Source organism: Pleuronectes platessa, chromosome 5, assembly GCF_947347685.1.
Source record: "Pleuronectes platessa chromosome 5, fPlePla1.1, whole genome shotgun sequence".
NCBI classification, from domain to species: Eukaryota; Metazoa; Chordata; class Actinopteri; order Pleuronectiformes; family Pleuronectidae; genus Pleuronectes; species Pleuronectes platessa.
In genome coordinates, this window is record NC_070630.1 from 23927072 (window position 1) to 23935495 (window position 8424).

The 8424-nt window shown below is 40.0% G+C and overlaps 3 long non-coding RNA genes across 7 annotated transcripts; 2 read left to right on the plus strand and 1 right to left on the minus strand.

Moving 5' to 3' along the window:
• Nucleotides 1–1333: 1333 nt before the first annotated feature.
• LOC128440266 (uncharacterized) lies at nucleotides 1334–3409 on the plus strand. 2 transcript variants are annotated; one of them, XR_008338496.1, is made up of 4 exons: nucleotides 1334–1428; nucleotides 1848–2030; nucleotides 2650–2736; nucleotides 2864–3409. It is a non-coding gene; the product is annotated as an uncharacterized LOC128440266 (long non-coding RNA). The 2 variants fall into 2 exon arrangements; XR_008338495.1 differs by lacking the exon at nucleotides 2864–3409 and having other exon boundaries at nucleotides 2650–2751.
• Nucleotides 3410–3411: 2 nt separating this feature from the next.
• On the plus strand, nucleotides 3412–4068 carry LOC128440267 (uncharacterized). The gene is made up of 2 exons (XR_008338497.1): nucleotides 3412–3556; nucleotides 3793–4068. It is a non-coding gene; the product is annotated as an uncharacterized LOC128440267 (long non-coding RNA).
• Nucleotides 4069–5511: 1443 nt separating this feature from the next.
• On the minus strand, nucleotides 5512–8179 carry LOC128440305 (uncharacterized). Of its 4 annotated transcripts, XR_008338507.1 has the most exons (6): nucleotides 8105–8179; nucleotides 7503–7685; nucleotides 6797–6883; nucleotides 6605–6669; nucleotides 5979–6126; nucleotides 5554–5742 (listed from the first exon to the last, which is right to left on the minus strand). It is a non-coding gene; the product is annotated as an uncharacterized LOC128440305 (long non-coding RNA). The 4 variants fall into 4 exon arrangements; XR_008338505.1 differs by having other exon boundaries at nucleotides 5512–5742; nucleotides 6605–6883; XR_008338506.1 differs by lacking the exons at nucleotides 6605–6669; nucleotides 6797–6883 and having other exon boundaries at nucleotides 5571–5742; nucleotides 5984–6126.
• Between the last annotated feature and the right edge of the window lie 245 nt (nucleotides 8180–8424).

The window sequence follows — 8424 nt, forward strand, 5'->3', positions numbered from 1 at the left end:
GCTTAAGAAGACACAGAGGGAAGGCAGGAACAATTAACCCCAGGTGAAACACATGAGGACTGGGAAGACAATCACCGAAAGGAAGTGAAGATGGAAACCACACACAAGGGACGGATACTACAAAATAAAACAGGAAACAGAAAATACACTGAGGAGACTGAAATTAACAAACTAAAACGACAGGACACCACACCTCTGCCTGACAACATCCATCCGTCCAAGGTTAGATAAGTTGTGTGCTACCCATCAGGGTCCGACATCTCACTGATGTGGGAGTATGTGTGGCATCCACAGATGGCTTGAGGATTCACTGTCTCTTCTACATGCATGTTTAAAATAAAAAATGAATCTGTGAATTACTTTAATAGCTCAGTGTTGTATGCAAGATGTATGTTTATAAATGGCAGTGGCATGGCCATCCTGTACCGTGCACATGTTTAAATTAAAAACATGAATATATGCACCTCTGTTATATTTGAATAGCTTAGTATTGAATGCGCCATAACAGGGTACCTATGTTTATATATCGCACTAGGCCCAGTTTAATATGAAAAACAATTTCATACAATATATGTATATATATTGTAAACAGGGGGTCCCTGCTCCATCTCTCCACCAGTTTGGGGGTCCTTGGCCTGAAAAATGTTGAAGACCCCTGCTTTAGAACAAAGAACAATCCTTTAATTCCAATAAATCGTTCCCTCGGCTAATCGAGCTCGCTACACGACAAAGAATTCTGAGGTGATATTTTCCAACCCAGTCTCATCAGAAAACGTTCAGTGGCAACGTTGGTCCACTTGGAACGACGTTACCATCTCACAATCTGGCCTCTCAGATTGTGAGATGGTAACATTTTGTCAGCCCATTGTTTTGCATTGGCGTGTTCTCACGTAACGTGACTCACAAGCTCCCGTCTGTGGAGAGGAAAACATGGCGGATATTCCTTGTTTTTTCAGATAAAAATATAATTTTGTAACTTAGTTTGGGCATAAAAATACATTCTGACACCATTTCTAGCGAGAAATGTGCTCTTTGCTTCCACAGTCTTCAGCCAGTTCGTGCTTATGATCAATATTTTAATAGTTATCACGAATGTTTTTATCGTTGCTATGAGGGTTGCTATGACGCTGCCATGCGGAAGACCAGGCCACAGCGTGCTGTTAAAATCACCGTCCCTGCGTGGCGTCGTTCAGTGATCGTGAATGTTATTCACGGTATATAATATTAATATTTGAGGCTAGATTACACCTCTAATGCTAAGGACCCATCGAGACCGTTCCTCCCGAAGGGGGACCGACTGCGCCACGGACGGACTGGGCGAGCGGAACTGACGTGTGGCTTTTAGTAAACATCCGGTCCTTTAACTCGGGACTGCGTAATAACCACGGAGCGCTTGGAAGACAAACGATGTCATCTTCCTTCTGTCAGGTGAGTAGTTTATTGTTTTTAAAGATCGTTACGATCTAGGTTTACAGTCCGAGTGCTGAGACAGCGGATGCGGAGTCCGTTGATACACACAATGGATGCTATTCTTCAGCTAATACGCCATTGATAGCCACATGCTACAGCCCACATTAGCCTGTGCTACCTGGGAGGTGAATACATGGTTGTTAAAACCAGTTCAAGACGCTTAGCTCATCATTGAGGGACGCTACAATATAAATATAAACATGAATTTGATTTATGAATGCTTTAGATTAATAAGGAGTGTATTTCTCTACCATTACTCCACAATATCAGGTCAATTTGGTTTAATGTATAGTATGCACTATGACAATAATGTTTCCATGTTATGGAGTTGCGATTCATTTTATAAAACAATTGCTATGTTCTGTTTTTTAATCAAGGAGGATCCAAGTGAAGCTACAGGAGTTTCATTAACGTCAATAACTTGGACCGAACACTTTGTTTTGCTTGATGAAGAGCAGGAAGGGCAGCCTGGAGAGAAAGAGAAGCCGGGTTGAGCCCACTACCATCATCCACGTACCACGAGGAAGATGAGGGAGAGAAATGATCCTACCATTAAAGAGGTACTTTTAAGTTACATACCAGAAACACCAATTTATATAATGTGCCAAATATACATTTTTATTAAATCCCCAAAGTACGCTTGCTGACATACAAGTTAATATCACACTGAAAGAATTTTGATCAATCATGCTTCCCTGCTGTGATTGTTTAACTGGGAAAACAACTTTTTCCACAGGAAGGCAAGTAAATTTAAGGAATACATTTGCAAAGTTTTCCTCTGTTATGTATAATGATGACCCCCATCAAACATAATGTTAGCAATCTTTACACCTTTTAATTTATACTGATTATTTCTGTCTACATGTGTGAATTTGCCTTCATTAGTTTCAGAAAAGAGCGATGAGGTATCGGTCAATGGGCGGCAGCCCGAGACTCCGCAAACTAGTCTGTAAGCAAAGTAGACGAAGGCATCGAGGTTGCGGCCTGCCATCATTGTTATTTTGCTTAAGGGATTGAATATGTTTCATGTAGAAATATTAGCATTTCCCTTATATCTACCAAAACTGCTTGTTTCACAGACTGCAGTTTTGTTTTGATCAGATGTGGTGTGCAAATAAAACCGTATCGGCAATGGGTTGTGGGGCATTAACATCTGTAACTCTAATTTTGTTTTGACAGACTGTGAAAAGAACGTTGAGAACATCACCACTCTACAGGAAGACACAGTCCAGTAATGGGTGTCAGAAGTTCAGTAGTGAACGACGGGTACTGTGGAAAAATGTGTGTCATTGTTGTACAATGTCCTTTGACTCTGTTTACACAAGGTTAACACAAAAAGGTTTGATTGTAAACTGATATTGGTACGAATTCATGTTATTCTCCTCTTCACAAGAAACAAACAATCCAAATTACCTGCAGAAAGCCCTTGATGGACGCTTCAGCTGCATCGTCAGACTGGCGAGACAGCAAGGTGCCAACTTTAATGCCAATTTATTTGTGTAACATTCTGTGACCAAATGTATAGATAACTTTTTGTAGATTGTAAAAAAAGATAACCCATTTATTACAAAAAAACTACACTAGAATTACCGCACTGCGTTGTATGACTCCGCTAACCAGTGCAGTGTCCGTCTACATATTTCTACATATTTTCTCTCGTATAAATGACACTGTATCTCTTGACAACTGAAACCATAAGATGAGGTCAGTGTGGCCTTGACCTTTTTACTTTAAGACAAATACAAAGTTAGACAATCCGAAAACATGCAGTTATGCCAAAATATATTTGGTTTCACATTCTAGATGGCATAAGCAGAGACATCAACTCAGGAAAAATATTTCTGTAGAAAAGAAAGCCCTGTACGTGTGTATGTATACATACGTACACACGTACAAACGCACTATTGAGACGTTTTGTTTTTTATCATATATTCTCAGGAAGGACTGAGTCATTTACTGAGACGGGACGTGAGGGCCTACTCTGCGTGCTCAGAGTTCAAGCCCAGCAGGCTGCAGCGGGCCTGACATATTCTGGAACAGCAGCACAGTCTTTAGATGACTCCTCTGAAGATGAAAACATGGTGAGGTACTTCTCCACTGATGAAGAACTGTGAGGGCTGTGATTAGCTACACTCTCTTGCTACAATGCTACTCTTGCTACTCCCTGGCAGCCTTAGGAAGGCATTAGCTTGCTGTTGGGTAGCTGTTAGCTTCAGCATTTTTAGTTTTTAGCGGCCTGTCTGACGTTTATGTTTAAAACAAAAAAATCAGAGGGAACCATCTTCATAATTTAACACTATGGTTTGTTTGTGTGTCCTTCAGTTCTTCTCAAGAGAAGCAGTACAGGTGTGCCTCAGCTCCACGGTCCCTCCTGCAGCCTCTGCTCCTGATGCTAACCTCATGTCTCCATCACACCAAGCAGCAGACCTGGAGTGACAGACCTTTCTCCAGAGCTGCCCCCTCCCTCTGAAACCCCCCTCTCCAAAACACTATTTGTGGCGTTTTTAAAGTCTTATTTGCATGAGAATTGTTGATCATAACATTTCCAGCAGATGCCTTAATGTAATGTTTGTGCACAATAAATGACATTGTTCATAACATATTGGTATTTCCTTGCACTTCTACACCATGATATTGTCAGATAAGATGCTGATTACATTAAAGCAGTGAATGCTCTTCTTTAAGCAACATAAACACACAATGATCCAATGGATCTGAAGTAGAATGGGCACATTACATTCTGTAGAGAATGCCTCAGTAATTGAAGTCAGAAAATAACTTTCTTTATCTGAGGTTCCAGTCATTTATAGTCACAGCAAAGCACACAGGTCTGGTTGTCTAGGGACACCCATATCATATTGTTTAAGATGTGTAACATCAAGTTTGTGTATCAGTGCAAAATACATACCGTCATTAGTCAAGAGTTCACTCTCTTGTTTACACTAAATTTAGGTGACCTAGATGTTTCACAATGCATCTGATAAGGTCTTATGAGAAACATTCTTAACATTAAAGAAATGAACACAGAGGATAGCAATAGATGTTTGACTCAAATCAGTAGCTGGTAATCAGCAGCCTGACTTATTCAAACACATTAATACTACAATGAATGAGGCAGGGGTTATCTATCAGAAATCATTTCTGGGACATTAATTTAAAAGATCTCCAGTATAAGCAAATGTGTTTTAAAATTGGTTTACATCCAAGTGTGAGGCTGTCCCATCACATGGATTTAAGACATATATATTGTTTGTATGAGCTGTCCCTCAGTTAAGTACTTGCACTTCTTGAAAAGCTCTATATAAATAAGATGTATTATTGTTTATACAATGCTTTATACATGTTTTCCTAAAAGTCACTGTAGATACAGAAACAACAGTATGGTTCAGGTGACAGTGAGTGGAATGTGAAGGTAATTTCAATGAGCTCAAGAGAAACATAACGTGACGATATAGTTGATTTCTGATAGATAACCCCTGCCTCATTCATTGTAGTATTAATGTGTTTGAATAAGTCAGGCTGCTGATTACCAGCTACTGATTTGAGTCAAACATCTATTGCTATCCTCTGTGTTCATTTCTTTAATGTTAAGAATGTTTCTCATAAGACCTTATCAGATGCATTGTGAAACATCTAGGTCACCTAAATTTAGTGTAAACAAGAGAGTGAACTCTTGACTAATGACGGTATGTATTTTGCACTGATACACAAACTTGATGTTACACATCTTAAACAATATGATATGGGTGTCCCTAGACAACCAGACCTGTGTGCTTTGCTGTGACTATAAATGACTGGAACCTCAGATAAAGAAAGTTATTTTCTGACTTCAATTACTGAGGCATTCTCTACAGAATGTAATGAGCCAATTCTACTTCAGATCCATTGGATAATTGTGTGTTTATGTTGCTTAAAGCAGAGCATTCACTGCTTTAATGTAATCAGCATCTTATCTGACAATATCATGGTGTAGAAGTGCAAGGAAATACCAATATGTTATGAACAATGTCATTTATTGTGCACAAACATTACATTAAGGCATCTGCTGGAAATGTTATGATCAACAATTCTCATGCAAATAAGACTTTAAAAACGCCACAAATAGTGTTTTGGAGAAGGGGGTTTCAGAGGGAGGGGGCAGCTCTGGAGAAAGGTCTGTCAATCAAGGTCTGCTGCTTGGTGTGATGGAGACATGAGGTTAGCATCAGGAGCAGAGGCTGCAGGAGGGACCGTGGAGCTGAGGCACACCTGTACTGCTTCTCTTGAGAAGAACTGAAGGACACACAAACAAACCATAGTGTTAAATTATGAAGATGGTTCCCTCTGATTTTTTTGTTTTAAACATAAACGTCAGACAGGCCGCTAAAAACTAAAAATGCTGAAGCTAACAGCTACCCAACAGCAAGCTAATGCCTTCCTAAGGCTGCCAGGGAGTAGCAAGAGTAGCATTGTAGCAAGAGAGTGTAGCTAATCACAGCCCTCACAGTTCTTCATCAGTGGAGAAGTACCTCACCATGTTTTCATCTTCAGAGGAGTCATCCAAAGACTGTGCTGCTGTTCCAGAATATGTCAGGCCCGCTGCAGCCTGCTGGGCTTGAACTCTGAGCACGCAGAGTAGGCCCTCACGTCCCGTCTCAGTAAATGCATCAGTCCTTCCTGAGAATATATGATAAAAAACAAAACGTCTCAATAGTGCGTTTGTATGTGTGTATGTATACATACGTACACACGTACAGGGCTTTCTTTTCTACAGAAATATTTTTCCTGAGTTGATGTCTCTGCTTATGCCATCTAGAATGTGAAACCAAATATATTTTGGCATAACTGTATGTTTTCGGATTGTCTAACTGTGTATTTGTGTTAAAGTCAAAAGGTCAAGGCCACACTGACCTCATCTTATGGTTTCAGTTGTCAAGAGATAGTGTCATTTATACGAGAGAAAATATGTAGAAATATGTAGATGGACACTGCACTGGTTAGCGGAGTCATACAACGCAGTGCGGTAATTCTAGTGTAGTTTTTTTGTAATAAATGGGTTATCTTTTTTTACAATCTACAAAAAGTTATCTATACATTTGGTCACAGAATGTTACACAAATAAATTGGCATTAAAGTTGGCATCTTGCTGTCTCACCAGTCTGACGATGCAGCTGAAGCGTCCATCAAGGGCTTTCTGCAGGTAATTTTGATTGTTTGTTTCTTTTGAAGAGGAGAATAACATGAATTCATACCAATATCAGTCTACAATCAAACCTTTTTGTGTTAACCTTGTGTAAACAGAGTCAAAGGACATTGTACAACAATGACACCCATTTTTCCACAGTACCCGTCGTTCACTACTGAACTTCTGACACCCATTACTGGACTGTGTCTTCCTGTAGAGTGGTGATGTTCTCAACGTTCTTTTCACAGTCTGTCAAAACAAAATTAGAGTTACAAATGTTAATGCCCCACAAACCATTGCCGATACGGTTGTATTTGCACACCACATCTGATCAAAACAAAACTGCAGTCTGTGAAACAAGCAGTTTTGGTAGATATAAGGGAAATGCTAATATTTCTACATGAAACATATTCAATCCCTTAAGCAAAATAACAATGATGGCAGGCCGCAACCTCGATGCCTTCGTCTACTTTGCTTACAGACTAGTTTGCGGAGTCTCGGGCTGCCGCCCATTGACCGATACCTCATCGCTCTTTTCTGAAACTAATGAAGGCAAATTCACACATGTAGACAGAAATAATCAGTATAAATTAAAAGGTGTAAAGATTGCTAACATTATGTTTGATGGGGGTCATCATTATACATAACAGAGGAAAACTTTGCAAATGTATTCCTTAAATTTACTTGCCTTCCTGTGGAAAAAGTTGTTTTCCCAGTTAAACAATCACAGCAGGGACGCATGATTGATCAAAATTATTTCAGTGTGATATTAACTTGTATGTCAGCAAGCGTACTTTGGGGATTTAATAAAAATGTATATGTGGCACATTATATAAATTGGTGTTTCTGGTATGTAACTTAAAAGTACCTCTTTAATGGTAGGATCATTTCTCTCCCTCATCTTCCTCGTGGTACGTGGATGATGGTAGTGGGCTCAACCCGGCTTCTCTTTCTCTCCAGGCTGCCCTTCCTGCTCTTCATCAAGCAAAACAAAGTGTTCGGTCCAAGTTATTGACGTTAATGAAACTCCTGTAGCTTCACTTGGATCCTCCTTGATTAAAAAACAGAACATAGCAATTGTTTTATAAAATGAATCGCAACTCCATAACATGGAAACATTATTGTCATAGTGCATACTATACATTAAACCAAATTGACCTGATATTGTGGAGTAATGGTAGAGAAATACACTCCTTATTAATCTAAAGCATTCATAAATCAAATTCATGTTTATATTTATATTGTAGCGTCCCTCAATGATGAGCTAAGCGTCTTGAACTGGTTTTAACAACCATGTATTCACCTCCCAGGTAGCACAGGCTAATGTGGGCTGTAGCATGTGGCTATCAATGGCGTATTAGCTGAAGAATAGCATCCATTGTGTGTATCAACGGACTCCGCATCCGCTGTCTCAGCACTCGGACTGTAAACCTAGATCGTAACGATCTTTAAAAACAATAAACTACTCACCTGACAGAAGGAAGATGACATCGTTTGTCTTCCAAGCGCTCCGTGGTTATTACGCAGTCCCGAGTTAAAGGACCGGATGTTTACTAAAAGCCACACGTCAGTTCCGCTCGCCCAGTCTGTCCGTGGCGCAGTCGGTCCCCCTTCGGGAGGAACGGTCTCGATGGGTCCTTAGCATTAGAGGTGTAATCTAGCCTCAAATATTAATATTATATACCGTGAATAACATTCACGATCACTGAACGACGCCACGCAGGGACGGTGATTTTAACAGCACGCTGTGGCCTGGTCTTCCGCATGGCAGCGTCATAGCAACCCTCATA